General features: G+C 30.5%; 1 long non-coding RNA gene across 1 annotated transcript in view; it reads left to right on the forward strand.

The window, feature by feature from the left end:
• The window catches only part of LOC142238033 (uncharacterized), a 128,351-nt gene that overhangs the window by 54,800 nt on the left and 54,972 nt on the right, over window positions 1-18,579 (forward strand). The gene's annotated exons all lie outside the window — the stretch shown is intronic.

Consider the following 18,579-nt stretch of genomic DNA (forward strand, 5'->3'; position numbering starts at 1 on the left):
TAATTATGGACCGATGTGGACCAATTTTTGCATGGTTGTTAGAGACCATATACAAACACCATGTACCAAATTTCAGCCGGATCGGATGAAATATGCTTCTGTTAGAGGCTCCACAAGCCAAATCTGGGGGTCCCTTTGTATGGGGGCTATACGTAAAAGTGGACCGATATGGCCCATTTTCAATACCATCCGACCTACATCGATAAGAACTACTTGTGCCAAGTTTCAAGTCGATAGCTTGTTTCGTTCGGAAGTTAGCGTGATTTCAACAGACGGACGGACGGACGGACGGACATGCTTAGATCGACTCAGAATTTCACCACGACCCAGAATATATATACTTTATGGGGTCTTAGAGCAATATTTCGATGTGTTACAAACGGAATGACAAAGTTAATATACCCCCATCCTATGATGGAGGGTATAAAAATGTGTTTTTCTTTGTTAGACCGGGGACTTATCAGCCAACCTGTTATAGGTTAGGTTAGGTTAAAGTGGCAGCCCGGTTAAGATTCAGGCTCACTTAGACTATTCAGTCCATTGTGATACCACATTAACTAATAGTACCAATTACATATGGGCACTTCTAGTTTTAACCGATGAACCTTCTTGATTATTTTTCTTTGTTGAACCAACCAGATTGTTCCAAAAACATTAGCAGACTGCTTAAGTTAACGTTTTCCAGATCCGCCAGTAATCTGAAGCTATATGCTCCTAAAAGTTGCTTGCGCTTTATACAAAATGCAGGACACTCACACAAGAGGTGTTTAATTGATTCTTTTTCCTCCGCATCATACAGCTCATACTATAGTCATTATACTTCGCGCCAATAGTTTTTGCAAAATCGCCTATCAGACAGCGACCCGTTATAGCAGATATCAGGAGTGATATCTAACGTCTCGAGAACATTAGCATATCTAGTGTGCGGTTTAAGTTGAAATGGGGCCATATTTGCTTGGTGTCGTTACAACCCTTGCAATTCCCCCATCGAACATTTGCCATCATAACAGCCTTCTCACGCAGCATGAGCTGGTAGCTAGTTATAAGCCAACTCAGTTCTTGATTGGTTTATGTAGAGCAGTCTGTAAATAATTATGAACCGAAATGAACCAATTTTCGCACAGAATATAGAGGTCCAAATGAACGAATGTAACCACGTCCCAAAATCTATTAACTTTAAGGGGCCTGAGACCAATGTTTCGATATGTCACAAACGGAATGACAATGTTAATATACCCCTCACCCTATGATGGAAACATATCAATTGTACTTCTTATGCAAAATTTAAAGCAAATCGATGTAAAAATCTGGCTTCTTGGGACATTTCAGTGCATATCGGGCGAAAGATATTTATGATAGTCATATCTAAATCTGTACCGATTTCTTCTAAAATAAATAGAGTTCTATTCTAGCCCAAAAACGTGCTTGTGCCAAATTTGAAGTGGGTTGAACTAAAACTGCGAACTAGACTTTGATCACAAAAATGTGTTCGCTGACAGACGGACGGATTTGCCTAGATCGACTCAGGTCTACGGTTGCCACTCGTGCTAAAAATAATCTATCAAAATTTGAAGAAAATTCTTCCAAAAATATGCCAAATTTAAACAAAACAAGTAAGGAAAGTCTAAAGTCGGGCTGGGCCGACTATATTATACCCTGCACCACTTTGTAGATCTAAATTTTCGATACCATATCACTTCCGTCAAATGTGTTGAGTGCTATATATAAAGGTTTGTCCCAAATATATACATTTAAATATCACTCGATTTGGACAGAATTTGATAGACTTTTACAAAATCTATTGACTCAAAATTTAAGTTGGCTAATGCACTAGGGTGGAACACAATTTTAGTAAAAAAATATGGGAAACATTTAAATCTGAAGCAATTTTAAGGAAACTTCGCAAAAGTTTATTTATGATTTATCGCTCGATATATATATGTTTTAGAAGTTTAGGAAATTTAGATTCATTTTTACAGCTTTTCGACTAAGCAGTGGCGATTTAACAAGGAAAATGTTGGTATTTTGACCATTTTTGTCGAAATCAGAAAAACATATATATGGGAGGTATATCTATCTCTGAACCGATTTCAATCAAATTTGGCACACATGACTATATTACTAATTGTACTCCTAGTGCAAAATTTCAAGCTAATCGGGATAAAACTCTGGCTTCTGGGGCCATATAAGTGCATATCGGGCGAAAGATATATTTGGAAGCTATATCTAAATCTGAACCGATTTCAATCAACTTTGGCACACATGACTATACTTTTAATTGTACTCCTTGTGCAAAATGTCAAGCTAATCGGGATAAAACTTTGGCTTCTGGGGCCATATAAGTGCATATCGGGCGAAAGATATATATGGGAGCTATATCTAAATCTGAATCGATTTCAACCAAATTTGGCACGCATAGCTACAACGCTAAATCTACTCGCTGTGCAAAATTTCAACCAAATTGGGCCAAAACTCTGGCTTTTAGGACCACATTAGTCCATATCGGGCGAAAGATATATATGGGAGCTATATCTAAATCTGAACCGATTTCAATCAAATTATGCACACTTGACTATACTACTAATTGTAGTCCTAGTGCAAAATTTCAACCAAATTTGGCCAAAAATCTGGCTTCTGGGGCCATATAAGTGCATATCGGGCGAAAGATATATATGGGAGCTATATCTAAATCTGAACCGAAATCAATAGGGTTCTATTCTGATCCAAATTAGGAAAATGTGCCAAATTTGAAGGCGATTGGACTTAAATTGCGACCTAGACTTTGATCACAAAAATGTGTTCACAGACAGACGGACGGACGGACGGACGGACGGACGGACGGACAGACGGACATGGTTATATCGACTCAGGGACCCACCCTGAGCATTATTGCCAAAGACACCATGTGTCTACCTCGTCTCCTTCTGGGTGTTACAAACATATGCACTAACTTATAATAACCTGTTCCACAGTGTGGCGCAGGGTATAAAAAAACTTATCTTTTATCATAATTTTATTGTTCTGGAAAATTTGGCAATTTTTTTTTTACAAAATTTTGTAAAAATGTTATTTCTCTAGAAAATTTTGTAAAAATTTTATTTTTCAAGAAAATGTTGTCCAAATTTTATTTCTCTAGAAAATTTTACCAAAATTTTAGATCTCTAGAAGATTTTGCTAAAATTTTATTTATCTAGAAAATTTTACCAAAATTGTATTTCTATGGAAAATTTTCCTAAACTTTTATTTCTATAGATAATTTTGCCAAATTTTATTTCAATAAAAAATTTTCTCAAAATTTTATGTCTATCGAAAATTTTCTCAAAATTTTATGTCTATAGAAAATTTTCTCAAAATTTTATGTCTATAGAAATTTTTTTTTTCAAAATTATGTCAAAATTTTATGTCTATAGAAATTTTTGTTCACAAATGTATTTCTATAGAAAATTTTGTCAAAATTTGATTTCTATAGAAAATTTTCTGCCCGAAATTTATTCTGATAATTGGTTGAGAGTTTTGTTGCAAGTAGAGGATGCTGATGTGGAATGTGGCAATTCCGAAACGTGCGTCCATCCAACCATCTTGCAGTCTATAGGGCATTGCCCAAATAAATTTGACAAAGATTCTTTTCCTCTGTTGGTTAAGCTACACTTGTAGTTTAGTCAATGCATGGTATTAAGCTGAAATCAAAAAAAACAACAACAAACATTTTTTTCTATAGAAAATTTTGCCAAATTTTTATTTATATAGAAATTTTTGTCAACATTTTATTTCTACAGGATATTTGTGGAGTAATTCTTAGTTGGAGAGAAATATTTTTTCAAAATCTACTAAAACATCAAGACTTCTACCAATCTACCAAACAATTCAAAATCTACCAGTTTTGGTAGAATTCTACCAACTATGGCAACAGTGCTCAGGGGCCGGCCCTGATTGCATCACAGATCCATGTCGATGTCATTGAGTTAAACACAGCATCGCGTAGCACTGTGGTCTGAATCGTCTAAGTGAGCCTATTACGAGCTGCTACTATACCTAACCTAACCTAATCATGGACCCATATCAATTTATATTCAAATTACCAAAAGATTTCCATTGCCGAATTTCTCCCATAGACACAACAGATGTAATAAATCTTCAATATGCTGTCTGTTACGTTTACAGCGCCATCCCAACCATTGTGTGTTAAATAGATTTCCAAAAGGCGATACAAATTTCCTACAAAACTGCACAAACAATGAGCCTCAGAGAAGAACAAAACGTCTATGAGTGGGCATTTATTTAGAATGGTGTCATGAAATTAAGAAGAAAAGACAAAATGGTAAGAATGTCATCATCATCACCATCGTTATGGTATCGAACAGTAATACCAAAATCGATGGCCTTAGTTAGAGACATACACACAATGTGAACTTAAACTCAGAGGAGAAGGATACACTCAGAGAAAAAAACTAAAATATTAAATTACACAACACACAAATTCCCAACAAAAATCACTTATCCCAGCTGAAAAAAACTCGTTGAGAGGAGAAAAAATTAATTTCCGCATTTTGCTAGAGTGGTTGCCGTTCGTTTTTTATGAGCCTCTATAGTTTTTTCGCCAAATTAGGAATCAACAAGTTGAATATTTCGGCACTGAATCTACAAGTAGAGATAAAAAAAAATATTTTTTTTTCTCCCAAAATATAGACTTTATTTGGTCACAAGTTCTTTAAAAAGCTTAATGTTCTCAGAGAACTTTTGAAGGATTTATTTGGAGAGAGAGAAAGAGAGAGAGAGAGAGAGAGAGTGAAGAACCCGACAAGAGAAAAAGCACCTGAAAAAATTAATAAATAAAATTTCTTTATTGTTTTTCAATCTTCATAACAATAAGGAAGCATTTTCCAATATCACATACATTTTTTTCGTGAGTGTAATTTCGCCAAAAGTAGACACGCATATGGAAAATGTTGCATAATATGTATGTTTACAGCTACTTTAAATGCTGCAAATGAGGCTACTGTATTGACTGGCTCTCTTGTTCCCAAATTGCATACTGTGACCTAAGTGCTTGCCACACACTCTCTCTCTCTCTCATACACACAGTCACTCCTAATAAAAAAAATTCTGCCCAAATGCGATGGAGTAATAATAACAGCACACGCAATGCCATGCAAGTAGCAAACATTTAGCATTTGCTTATTTGTGATAAAGAGCCCATAGGCGTCGAGCAAATAAACCAGCATGCACCAGTAGTGAGTTGGTCGGTAGTTTCTGGCTTACAAGGTTTTTAGCCAAATACGCTTAATTTTAATGCCTGCAACTGCAAATATTGTTTCTAACATCAATGATCGTTGGTGATGTGGATGACTGTTTCCAACAGGGTACCGTTTTTGTTGTTGTTCTTGTTGCTTAGTGGGGAAATGACAATTTTTCAAAATCAAAAGGTATCGGGACAAAAAACACATTTCCTTGAGAACAATGTGAGCTCTTCTTCTTGTTTAGCTTGTTGAGTGCGCGCGTGTGTATACAAACAATGCGGTCAATTGTTGTTAAGGCCAAGAAAAAGATTTTTTATGATTATCGTAGGTTTCTGCGAGGAACAGTGGGATGGAAGTTTGTATAGATACTATCAGAAAAATAATTTTTATAGGTTTTGAAGTATTTACACTTTGACATTTTGGCCGGGCCTCTCCATGCTCAAAGTCGGACTGCTTGGTGCCGTTTTGTGGTTCGGCCTATGCCAGACTATCACAGTTTTGGTCCATATATGGCCTACATTTTCTTTTCATTTCAATCGTACATATTTAACTTTTTCGTGTCCACTGTTCATTGTCACAATCATCGATTGTCGTAGTAGGAAAAGAAATTTTCAAATTGCGTTTCAGCCGTTTGTCGTGGCAACATTCTTTACGATTGTCTATATTTCTAGCTCCCAATCACCACTCATATTTTCCAGGATGGTTGGTCATCCATGTCTTATCTTCTTCATAAAATCTTATTTCCAATGGTTAAAGGTATTTTTCTTTCAATGCCAAATATTAGAGAAAATTGACCAGTTGTTGGTCATACAATAAACCAAAGAGCAACAACAACTTTGTTATTGTTGCCGAAATAAAAGAAATAAAGGTGGCTGAAGAGGCGTGTGACGTTTTGGCCATTCAGCCAAAGATAATGTAACACAGAGGAGTGTGCTGTTCAGAGTTTGCACATTTCATTCTCTGGCTAATTTGTGGATGCGTTAATCGACGCAGAAGCAGCAACCTTCTTGGGTAGTTGATGTTTTTTCTCCTTACAGTTTTTTGTGATTTGCTTTTGCTTTACCTTCGTCTTCTTCTTCTTACAGCCTTATTAGCATGTTACTTAACGCATTTCAGGGTGGTTTTGGCCTTTGTCTGCGATTTTTTCAGGTTTTCATTTGGGTCTTTTCAAAATTCAGTTTTCAGCCTTATCTATTGACATGACATCCCACCGTGCAGGTAATCGGATTTTTCAAGTGGTCATTTGTATGTTTAATTTGTGGGCATTTTAGAGGATTATTTTGGTAGATTTGCTAAAGAGATTTTCTTCGCAAAGCAGCTGAAGGTTTCGAAGGAAAAAAATCAGAGATATGGTCATATTGCATGTTTGTCTTATCCTTTATGCGTTTTAATTGAAATATTGAGCTTATGACAAAAGAATATAATAAGACTGAAGTTTTCGTATTAAGCTGCTCGAATATGTAATTGTAATTGATTTTTTCGAGGATATGAAAAGAAGGGGAGGTTATGATGTCATCGAAACAGAAATTTTTTCTAACAATAAGAAAAATAAAATTTTTTCTATAAAAATAAGATTTTGACAATAATTTCTATAGAAATAAAATCTTGAGAAAATTTTATATAGAAATAACATTTTCACAAATTTTCTATAGAAAAAAAAATTGTTACAAAATTTTCTATAGAAATAAAATTTTGACAAAATTTTCTATAGAAATAACATTTTTGACAAAATTTTCTATAGAAATAACATTTTTGACAAAATTTTCTAACGAAATTAAATTTTAACAAAATTTTCTATAGAAATAAAATTTTGACAAGATTTTCTATAGAAATAAAATTTTAACAAAATTTTCCATAGAAATAAAATTTTGATAAAATTTTCTATAGAAATAAAATTTTGACAAAATTTTTTATTGATATAAAGTTTTGAAATTGTAAAAAATTTAGTATTGAAATAAAATTACGTCAAAATTTTCTATAGAAATAAAATTTTGGTAAAATAATTTTCTATAGAAATAAAATTTGTGCAAATTTTGTTTGAAATAAGAATTTAAAAAATTTTCTATAGAAATAAAATTTTGAAAAATTGTTTATATAAATAAAATTTTCGGAAAATTTTCTATAGAAATAAATTGTTCAGAAAATTTTCTACAGAAATATAATTTCAGACAATTTTCTATTTATATAAATAAAATTTTCAGGAAATCTGCTATGGAAATAAAATTTTCTGCAAATAAAATTTTCTGCAAATGTTGGCAAAATTTTCTATAGAAATAAAATTTTAACATAGAAATGAAATATTGACACAATTTTCTGTAGAAATAAAATTTTTACGAAATTTTTCTTTAGAAATAAAATTGTGAGAACATTTTGTATTGAAATAAAATTACGACAAAATTTTCTATAGAAATAAAACTTTGACAAAATTTTCTATTGATATAAAGTTTTGACATACAAATAAAATATTGACAAAATTTTCCATTGAAATACACTTTTGGCGAAATTTTTCGTTAGAAATAAAATTGTAAAAAATGTTGTATTGAAATAAAATTATTTTCTATAGAAATAAAATTTTGGTAAAATAATTTTTCATAGAAATAAAATGTGTGCAATTTTTTTTTAAATAAAAATTTGACAAAATCTTCTTCTTCTATAGAAATAAAATTTTGACAAAATTTTCTATAGAAATAAAATTTTGACAACATTTTCTATACGAATTACATTTTGAAAAAATTTTCTATAGAAATAAAATTTTGACAAAATTTTCTATAGAAATAAAATTTTGAAAAAATTTTCTATAGAAATAAAATTTTGAAAAAATTTTCTGTAGAAATAAAATTTTGATAAAATATTCTATGGAAATAAAATTTTGACAAAATATTGTATGGAAATAAAATTTTGACAAAATTTTCTATAGAAATAAAATTTTGACGAAATTTTCGATAGAAATAAAATGTTGGCAAAAATTTCTTTCGAAATAAAATTTTCAGCACATTGTCTATAGAAATAAAATTTTCAGCACATTGTCTATAGAAATAAAATTTTGACAAAATTGTCTATAGAAATACAATTTTCAGAAAATATGCTATGGAAATAAATTTTTCTGAAATGTTTCTACAAAAATAAAATTTTGTCAAAATTTTCTATAGTAATAAAATATTGACAAAATTTTCTATAGAAATAAAATTTTGACAAAATTTTCTATAGGAACAAAATTTTGACAAAATTTTCTATAGGAATAAAATTTTGACAAAATTTTCTATAGAAATAAAATGTTGACAAAATTTTCTATACGAATTACGTTTTGAGAAAATTTTCTATAGAAATAAAATTTTCACAAAATTTTCTATAAAAATAAAATTTTGAAAAAAATTTCTATAGAAATAAAATTTTTAAAAAATTTTCTGTAGAAATAAAATTTTTAAAAAATTTTCTGTAGAAATAAAATTTTGACAAAATATGTTATTCTATAGAAATAAAATTTTGATGAAATTTTCCATAGAAATAAAATTTTGGCAAAAATTTCTTTAGAAATAAAATTTTGACAAACTTTTCTATAGAAACGAAATTTTGACAAAATTTTCTATAGAAATAAAATATTGACAAAATTTTCTGTAGATATAAAATGTTGACAAAAATTTTCTATAGAAATAAAATTGTGACAAAATTTTTTATAGAAATAAAATTTTGAAAAATTTTCTATAGAAATAAAATTGTGAGAAAATTTTTTATAGAAATAAAATTTTGACAAATTTTCTATAGAAATAAAATTGTGACAAAATTTTTTATAGAAATAAAATTTTGACAAATTTTCTTCAGAAATAAAGTTTTCACCAAATTGTTTATAGAAATAAAATTTTGACAAAATTGTCTATAGAAATAAAATTTTCAGAAAATTTGATGTGGAAATAAAATTTTCTGTAAAGTTTCCACAAAAATAAAATTTTGGCAAAATTTTCTATAGAAATAAAATATTGACAAAATTTTCTATTGAAATAAAATTTTGACAAAATATTCTATAGAAATAAAATTTTGACAATGTATTCTATAGAAATCAAATGTTGATGAAATTTTCCAAAGAAATAAAATTTTGGCAAAAATTTTCTACAGAAATAAAATTGAGACAAAATTTCCTATAGAAATAAAATTTTGACAAAATTTTCTATAGAAGTAAAAGTTTTGCCAAATTTTTTATAGAAGTAAAATTTTGGCAAAATTTTCTATAAAAATAAAATTTTAATAACATTTTCTAAAGAAATAAAATTTTGACAATCAATTTGGCTCGGAATCAATACCAAATCAGCAGTGTAAAGACAAAATCTTTGGAGGCGTGTTTGCTTTTTTTTAGTGTGAGAAAGTCCATATTTAAATTCCCAACACAATATTGGAACTGTTGGACCGTCTCTAAATAAACTAGGATTTTATTATTGACCAGAATCTCTATAGACTCAAAAAACAGTTTTCTTTTCTGAGGAATTTTAACCTCAGAAGTCAAATTTTTTTTAAAGAAAATTAGAAAGATTAGAGTTGCATTGTATGTCATAATTTCGTGTTTACTTACTCTTAGAGAAAATAATTTTTAACAAACGGGGATTTTTTGTATAAAATTTTGTTCCGGAAGAAAATATGTGGGTGTAATTACTGGCTCGTTGTTATTTAGTGGGAATATATCTTGGCATAGGAAATTTCCTCTCCTGTGAAAGGGTTGGCCACAATTTGCCACTTTTTAGGATTAAGGTGAGTCTCCAATAACCTTAATCCTAGAAAGTGGCAAATTGTGGCCAACCCTTTCACAGGAGAGGAAATTTCCTATGCCAAGATATATTCCCACTAAATAACAAAGAGCCAGTAATTACACCCACAGAAAAATATTTTCCTCCGGAACAAAATTTTACACAAAAAAATTCCCGTTTGTTAAAAATTATTTCCTGACCAGTATACTTGGGAGCTGGCGTTTTATCCTGACGTTTAAAATTTCTGCTCTGGCGATCTGATTTATTTCCCTTTCGAGTACACCCGAAAAAAAAATATTTTCTCCGGGATCGAAATTTTTTATTTATCAATTTTTCCTTTATTATAAAATGTTTACTTGAAAAATAAATAAAATTGAATTCATGACAAGCGATGACACGATTGTCTCTAATATTTTTTTATGTGCATTAAAGGAAAATATGGAAATTCGCTCTAGCCGGCCAAGAAACATGTATAGCTAGGATTGTTATATTTGACATTTTCTTTTCAATAACTTAAAAAATTCTTTCCTCCGTAACGAACCTGTAAACAAATAAAATTCCTCTTTCATATGAAGTCTTTTCTTTGAGAGAAATTAATTTATGACAAACGGTTGAACGATTATCTCTAAATTTTATTGTTTTTAAAGAAAGTTCTTTAAGGAGTAAAGGACATTTTCGCTTGTCTAAAATTTTGTTCCTCGAAAAAGGAAACTCCTCGATTAGACATAAAACCAGCCTGTATTAATAGCAGGCTAATATAAAAATAATTATAGTAAAAATCAAATTTTAGTGTAATAAATTAAATAATTTTTTAATTTATTTTCCATTATCATGTAACAATATTTCAAACCTATTCTCATCTCCATCATAATGCAAAAAGTGTTCGAATACTAATCCTTTTATCCACTCTGGTTAAGTCAATAAAAATATGTAAAAACAAAACATTGAGAATCGAAGTCAAATTCTAACAATTTCACGTTTTCCACATAGTATTTCAATACAGTCTTCCCCATTTCCTTCCTAAAAGCTATCTCTTCTGCTGACTACTGATGCTGGGAATTCGTATCGTTCAATTTTTTTTGCCTAGTTTACATATCCACCCACCCGATAAATTTTATGTAAAATAATCTAAACCATAGAAAATTGAAGGAAGAGTATGGGAAGAACGAATCTATCGGCAGATCAAAATAATTTTCCATGCAAAAGAAGACATTTTCATTGGAGGTTATTGTTATGGACTCGTGTTGGACCATGGCAATGACTCTTTTTACAATTGTTAAAGTGCTAAGCATGGTCGAAGTTATTCTGGGTTAACGAAATCGCGATAAAACGCTTATTGAGAATATGAGGGTATTGTGTATCGCAGTTTTTTTTTTAGATTTTTTTCTCTGGTGTTTTGTTTACATTTCCCAATATTGGCGATATTCTAAAGAAATGATTATTTTTCAGTCATCACCCACCCTCCTCCTAAACAATGTAACACTTCCAGGCCTTCTACTCTATGGAATTCTTATTTTCTGGACTTTTGGCATTGAATATGTTTTTTTTTTTTGGAAAATATTTGCATACGACTACCATTTGGTTGGCTTAGTTGGTTATTGGCTTGGTTGGTTGTTTGGGTCTTTGTATTTAGCATAACGCAATTGATTGTATCGACATGGAAAATATGTTTTCAGCAGCTTTTCCTACAATCGATATTGTCTTCGTAAATATCTTAGTGTACTATTGGTTTTCCCAAGAGATGGAAATTTATGTTAGAGATGGGTGTATGGGTATGGTGAAAAGCATACCCATCTTTATATCAAGTAAGGGAATATACGAGAAATAATTTTTCTAAAAAAAATTAGTTTTGATCTAATCCTATGTAAGATAGTTTTCAATTTTTGCAATTCAATGGTCGTAGTATTGTCAAGTATACTAAATTAAGATGCAACAGTAATATCAGTTCTACAATTAAATAATTAATTTAAATCGGGAGGCCATAGTGCAGTGATTCATGGACCCGTCTGGTACACAAATCTCTAAAGGATTCGACCACACTTTTGAGTCAATATCAAACATAGTTTCCACTGCAGCTTATCTCCACTCCCCTGCAAAAAAAAGCTTCGCCAAAAAAGTAATGAAAATGTTCTTTTTGGATCCGGAAATGAAATTGACGCAGAAGTGATTCATTTAACATGGGCTTGTCATAGGACGGATATCCACCATTTCAACAGTCGTTGCACTAAATATGCATCACTTCTTTAGGTTTGATCCGAATCCAGTGTTTTGATATTTTGATAAATAAATAATTTTTAAATGTGTTTTTTTATGATTTCTAGTGCATGTTTGAAACGTTAGACCTCAAATATTTTCAAAAATTCTCAATTTTTAGAGAATGGATTTAACATTTTTTTCGACAAAATTTATATAATTTGTACCATTTTATTCATTCTTACTCCTTCTTACTTTTATCCTATTTGAAACAAAAAAAAAAAAAATAATCACCCTTTAAATATTTGAAAAAAGCGAGTTATAAAAAAATTTAATTAACAGAATTTTCTTAGTAGTTAAAATAAAGAACATATTTGGGACGACATTTTTGGAAGTGCTTTTAAAGTTGTGTCCTTAGAAGTACTTCCAAATTTGCTATTCTCGCACAGTGGGATAATGTGATATATGCGTGGACGCATATGATATATGCGTGAACGAGGTGAAAATTTTCAGGGGCATTTCTGCTGAGTATAGAAAACTCATCGAAAAGAGAGATGTTTATAAACTCTGCCAAATCAGTGGATTGATAGTCTATGTATTTAGTCCCAAGTACATGCAAAGAAAAAACATACTTTCTTCAAGAACGAAATTTTAAACAAATTCCCCTTTCTTATAAAGTGTGTTCATCTAGACCAAACAAACCCAAATTTATGATATGCGATTTATCGATTTTCTCTAATTCTTTTTACTTGCCTTAAGAGAAAATTCTTTAAAGCCACAAGCAAACTTTGCTTGTGTAAAACTTCGTTCCTCAGAGAAGAACACTCTTCTTTCAGTGTAGCTAATCCTGCTAAATCTGGGAATATTGTGGAAGAGAATATCTATCATACATGGCACTACTTGGAATAATCTCATCGAAATCCGATCCGCCTTTAAGTGAGAGTGTCCGAGGATTCTAAAAATATGTAACAAATTCGGTCAGACCGAATCTTATGTACCCTACACCATAGACTGCACAGAGTGTCTTATTAAAGACTGTCACCCACAATTGAATTACTTGGGTTGTGGTAGCGGTTGCCGATGGCCGGGCAACTTGACACTTCTTAACGTTGTCTTTTAAATTATAAGCTTGTCCATATGGCGTCGATGTTAAATAAAACAAGTATATACGGCCGTAAGTTCGGCCAGGCCGAATCTTATGTACCCTCCACCATGGATTGCGTAGAAACTTCTACGAAAGACTGTCATCCACAAATTTCAATTCACATGGTTATTAAATATCATATACTACCACCATGTACCAAATTTCAACCAGATCGGATGAATTTTGCTTCTCCAAAAGGCACCGGAGGTCAAATCTGGGGATCGGTTTATATGGGAGCTATATATTATTATGGACTGATAGGAACCAATTCCTGTATGGTTGTTGGATACCCTATACTAACATCACGTACCAAATTTCAACCGAATGTGAAGAATTGTGCTCTTCCAAGGTGCTCCGGAGGTCAAATCTGGGGATCGGTTTATATGGGGCCTATATATAATTATGGACCGATATCGACCAATTTTAGCATGGGTGTTTGAGGCCATATATTAACATCACGTACCAAACTTCAACTGAATCAGATAAATTTTGGTCTTCCAAGAGACTCCGGAGGTCAAATCTGGTGATCGGTTTATATGGGAGCTAATATAATTATGGACCGATATGGACCAATTTTTGCATGGTTGTTAGATACCATATACTAACACCATGTACCAAATTTCAGCCGGATCGGATGAAATTTGCTTCTCTTAGAGGCCTCGCAAACCAAATTTGGGGGTCCGTTTATATGGGGGCTATACGTAAAAGTGAACCGATATGGCCCATTGGCAATACCATCCGACCTACATCAATAACAACTGCTTGTGCCAAGTTTCAAGTCGATAGCTTGTTTCGTTCGGAAGTTAGCGTGATTTCAACAGACGGACGGACGGACGGACATGCTCAGATCGACTCAGAATTTCACTACGACCCAGAATATATATACTTTATGGGGTCTTACAGCAATATTTCGATGTGTTACAAACGGAATGACAAAGTTAATATACCCCCCATCCTATGGTGGAGGGTATAAAAATTAGTTTACGTAGTGAAGTCTATAAATAACTAAAACCCGAAATGAACCTTCCTCCATGAGGCCCAAGAAGCACGGTTGCCGCTCGAGTAAAAATAATCTACTATAATCTGAATAACATTTTACTAAAAAACTACCAAATAAAACAAAAACTTATTTTGTCAAAATTTTATTTCTATAAAATTTTATTTCTGAAGACAAATTTGTCAACATTTTATTTATGCAAAATATTTTGTCAAGGTTTCATTTCTATAGAAAATTTTATCAAAATTTATATCTATAAAATATTTTGTCAAAATTTTAGTTCTATAGAAAATTTTGAGAAAATTTTATTTCTAAAGGAAATTTTGCCAAAATTTTATTTCTATAGAAAATGTTTTCAAAATTTTATTTCTACAGAAAATTTTGTCAAAATTTTATTTCTACAGAAAATTTTGTCAACATTTCATTTCTATAGAAAAAATTTCCAAAATTTTATTTCTACAGAAAATTTTGTCAAAATTGTATTGCTATAGAAAATTTTGCCAAAATTTTATTTCTATAGAAAATTGTTTTCAAAATTTTATTTCTGTAGAAAATTTTGTTAAAATTTTATTTCTATAGAAAATTTTGCCAAAATTTTATTTCTATAGAAAATTGTTTTCATTATTTTATTTTAGTACAAAATTTTGTCAAAATTTTATTTCCATAGAAAATTTTGCCAAAATTTTATTTCTAAAGAAAATTTTGTCAAAATTTCATTTCTATAGAAAATTTTGTCAAAATTTTATTTCGTTTTTTTGTTTTTTGATCTCAGCTTAAAGCCATGCATTGACTAAACTACAAGTGTAGCTTAACCAACAGAGGAAAAGTATGCTTGTCAAATTTATTTGGGCAAAGCCTTATAGACTGCAAGATGGTTGGATGTACAGCTGTTTCGGAATTACCACATTCCTCATCAGCATCCTCTACTTGCAGCAAAACTATCAACCAATTATCAGAATAAATTCGGGTAATTCACTCAACCCAACGTGAACTACACTTGAACCTCCCGAAAAAGGGTTTGATAGTCGGCTACTGCCTAAACAAATTTGCCAGCATATCTCTTTTCCTTTGCCAAACTCAAATCATCGATTTGTATGTATTTGGCTGGGTTTGTTTTTGAGCGTGCTTCCTTTTTCGGGAGGTTCAAGTGTAGTTCACGTTGGGTTGAGTGAATTACCCGAATTTATTCTGATAATTGGTTGATAGTTTTGCTGCAAGTAGAGGATGCTGATGAGGAATGTGGTAATTCCGAAACAGCTGTACATCCAACCATCTTGCAGTCTATAGGGCTTTGCCCAAATAAATTTGACAAGCATACTTTTCCTCTGTTGGTTAAGCTACACTTGTAGTTTAGTCAATGCATGGCTTTAAGCTGAGATCAAAAAACAAAAAAACAACAATAACGATTGAAGAGAAGCCAACAATAACAAACAAAACGAAAATTTTATTTCTATAAAATATTTTGTCAAAATTTTATTTCTATAATTTTTTTTTTTCAAAATATTATTTCTGTCGAAAATTTTGTCAAAATTATTTCTATAAAATATTTTGTCAAAATTTCATGTCTATTTCTATATAAAGTATTTTGTCACCATTTTGTTTCTGTAGAAAAAATTGTCAAAATTTTATTTCTACAGAAAATTTTGTCAACATTTTATTTCTATAGAAAATTTTGCCAAAATTGTATTTCGATAGAAAATTTTGCAGAAATTTCATTTCTATAGAAAATTTTGTCAAAATTATTTCTGTAAAATATTTTGCCAAAATTTCATTTCTGTAAAATATTTGGTCAAAATTATATATAGATTTTTTTTTTTTTCAAAACATTTTTCCTATAGAAAATTTTGTCAAAATTATTTTTATAAAATATTTTGTCAAAATTTCATTTCTATGGACTTTTTTTGTAAAATTTTATTTCTATAGAAAATTATGTCAAAATTTATACCTATAAAATATTTTGTCACCATTTTATTTCTGTAGAAGAATTTGTCAAAATTTTATTTCTACAGATTTTTTTTTCAAAATTATATGGCTACACGCAAAAAAGTAATTCTTTCCTCCCAAACGAAATTTTAGACAAACAAAGTTCGTTTCTCATTTGCTTTTCGCTGTAAGGAAGTGTATGTGGAAGAAAAGTATATACTTTTTGTGATAAACGTTTATTCTTTTCCAGGATGTAAAAACAATTTCATAAAGACTAACTCAAAAAAAAAACATTGTTTTCTTGCTAATTGCATTTTCCCTCACATCTTTCTCACATCCACTAGGATTTTTAGTTCTAAACACCTTTTCCTGTAATACCAACAATGTAGAAGAAATTATACGATTTATACATTTTTAAATTTTTTTACCTTTCGCCTGGACGGAGAATCGAACCGCGGACCATGCACTTTGTTAGCCAACACACTAACCACTAAGCTATGTACCTGTTATGTTCATCAATAGATAATTACCCATATAAGTTATATTTATATAGCATAGTTTTCGGCGCCCACGAACCGGATAAACAAAGTTTATTTAACAGAAACAAACATTTAGTTTGACACCGTGGAGCAGTGGCTGCTACGTCCGACTTGCATGCCAAGGGTCGTGGGTTCGATCCCTGCTTCGACCAAAGTTTTTTTTGTTTTTTTTTTACATATATTCCAGATATGTTCGGAAGATTCCGAAAAAATGTTCCACATTACATTGTACTATATTAAATTTTGAACTGTAAAATGTGTCTTATTAAAGACCTAAAGTCAGTAAAGAAGAGTGTTTGATATAAATGAAATGGACTGTGTTGTTGTTTCAAAAATAACTTTTTTTATTGAAAAAATAAAAATTTTGTAACAAACGAATTTTTTTGGTGATAAAAGTTTAAAATTTTCGAAGCAATCCAAAAAACTCTAACAAAAGAAAAACGTTTCCGGTACACGTTTTCCAAATGTTTTTTTTTTCTTTGAGTGTATAGAAAATTTTGTCAAAATTTATATCTATGAAATATTTTGTCACCATTTTATTTCTATAGAAAATTTTGTCAAAATTTCATTTTTATAGAATATATATATAGAAAATTATAGAATTGTTTTCAAAATTTTATTTCTATAGAAAGTTTTGTCAAAATTTTATTTCTATAGAAAATTTTGCCAAAATTTTATTTCTAAAGAAAATTTTGTCAACATTTCATTTCTATAGAAAATATTGTCAAAGTTTTATTTCTATAAGATATTTGGTCAAAATTTTGTTTCTTTAGGTTTTTTTTCAAATTATTTTTCCTACAGAAAATTTTGTCAAAATTTCATTTGTATAGACATTTTTTTCAAAATTTTATTTCTATAGAAAATTTTCCCAAAATTTTATTTCTATAGAAAATTTTGTCAAAATTTCATTTCTATGGAAATTTTTGTCAAAATTGCATTTCTATAGAAAATTTATGAAGTAGAATCGGATAAAATTTACGCCTCCAAAAAGTTCCGGAGATCAAATCTGGGGATAGGGTTAAATATGAACGCTATATACCCAGCAAAAAAAGCGTCGCCAAAAAAGTAATGAAAATGTTCTCTTTGGTTCCGGAAGTGGTGCAAAATTGACGCAGAAGCAATGAATTTAACATGGGCTTGTCATAGGACGGAAGTCCTTCATTTCAGCAGTCGGTGCACTGAATTTGTATCATTTCTTTAGGTGTGATCTGAATTCAAAGTTTTTGATGTAATTAAAAAAAAACTGTGATATTTTGTCAAATAAATAATTTTTATAATTTTTAATGGATTCCAACGCTTGTCTGAAACGTTTGACCTCAAATATTTTCACAAATTCACAATTTGTACAGATTGGATTTAGCATTTTTTTCGACAAAATTTAAATAATTTGTACCATTTTATGAATTCTTATACTGTTTTTAACCAATTTGAAACAAAAAAAGTTAAAATTACCCATTGAAAATATGAAAAACCATGTTATAAAACAATTAATGAAAAGGACTTCCTGTGTAGTTAAAATAAAGCACATCATTGGGAGTGCATCTACTGGAAGTGCTTTTAAAGTTTTGCACTTTGGAAGAACTTTCAAATTTTTCCTGGGTAATTATGAACCGGTGTGGACTAATTTTTGCATGGTTATTTCAGGGCACAAACTAATAATACCTGATCTGTTGAGAGCCCACAACGCAAAAACTTTATCTGATTTAGTTGGTTCGAAAATCCGTGTTTTTTTATGACCACTACTTGTGGTGAACATTTTATATTTAAGAGCAAGTTTCAATATATTTGCTGAAATTCACACTAGAAAAATATT

Source organism: Haematobia irritans, chromosome 1, assembly GCF_050003625.1.
Source record: "Haematobia irritans isolate KBUSLIRL chromosome 1, ASM5000362v1, whole genome shotgun sequence".
Classification (NCBI taxonomy): Eukaryota; Metazoa; Arthropoda; class Insecta; order Diptera; family Muscidae; genus Haematobia; species Haematobia irritans.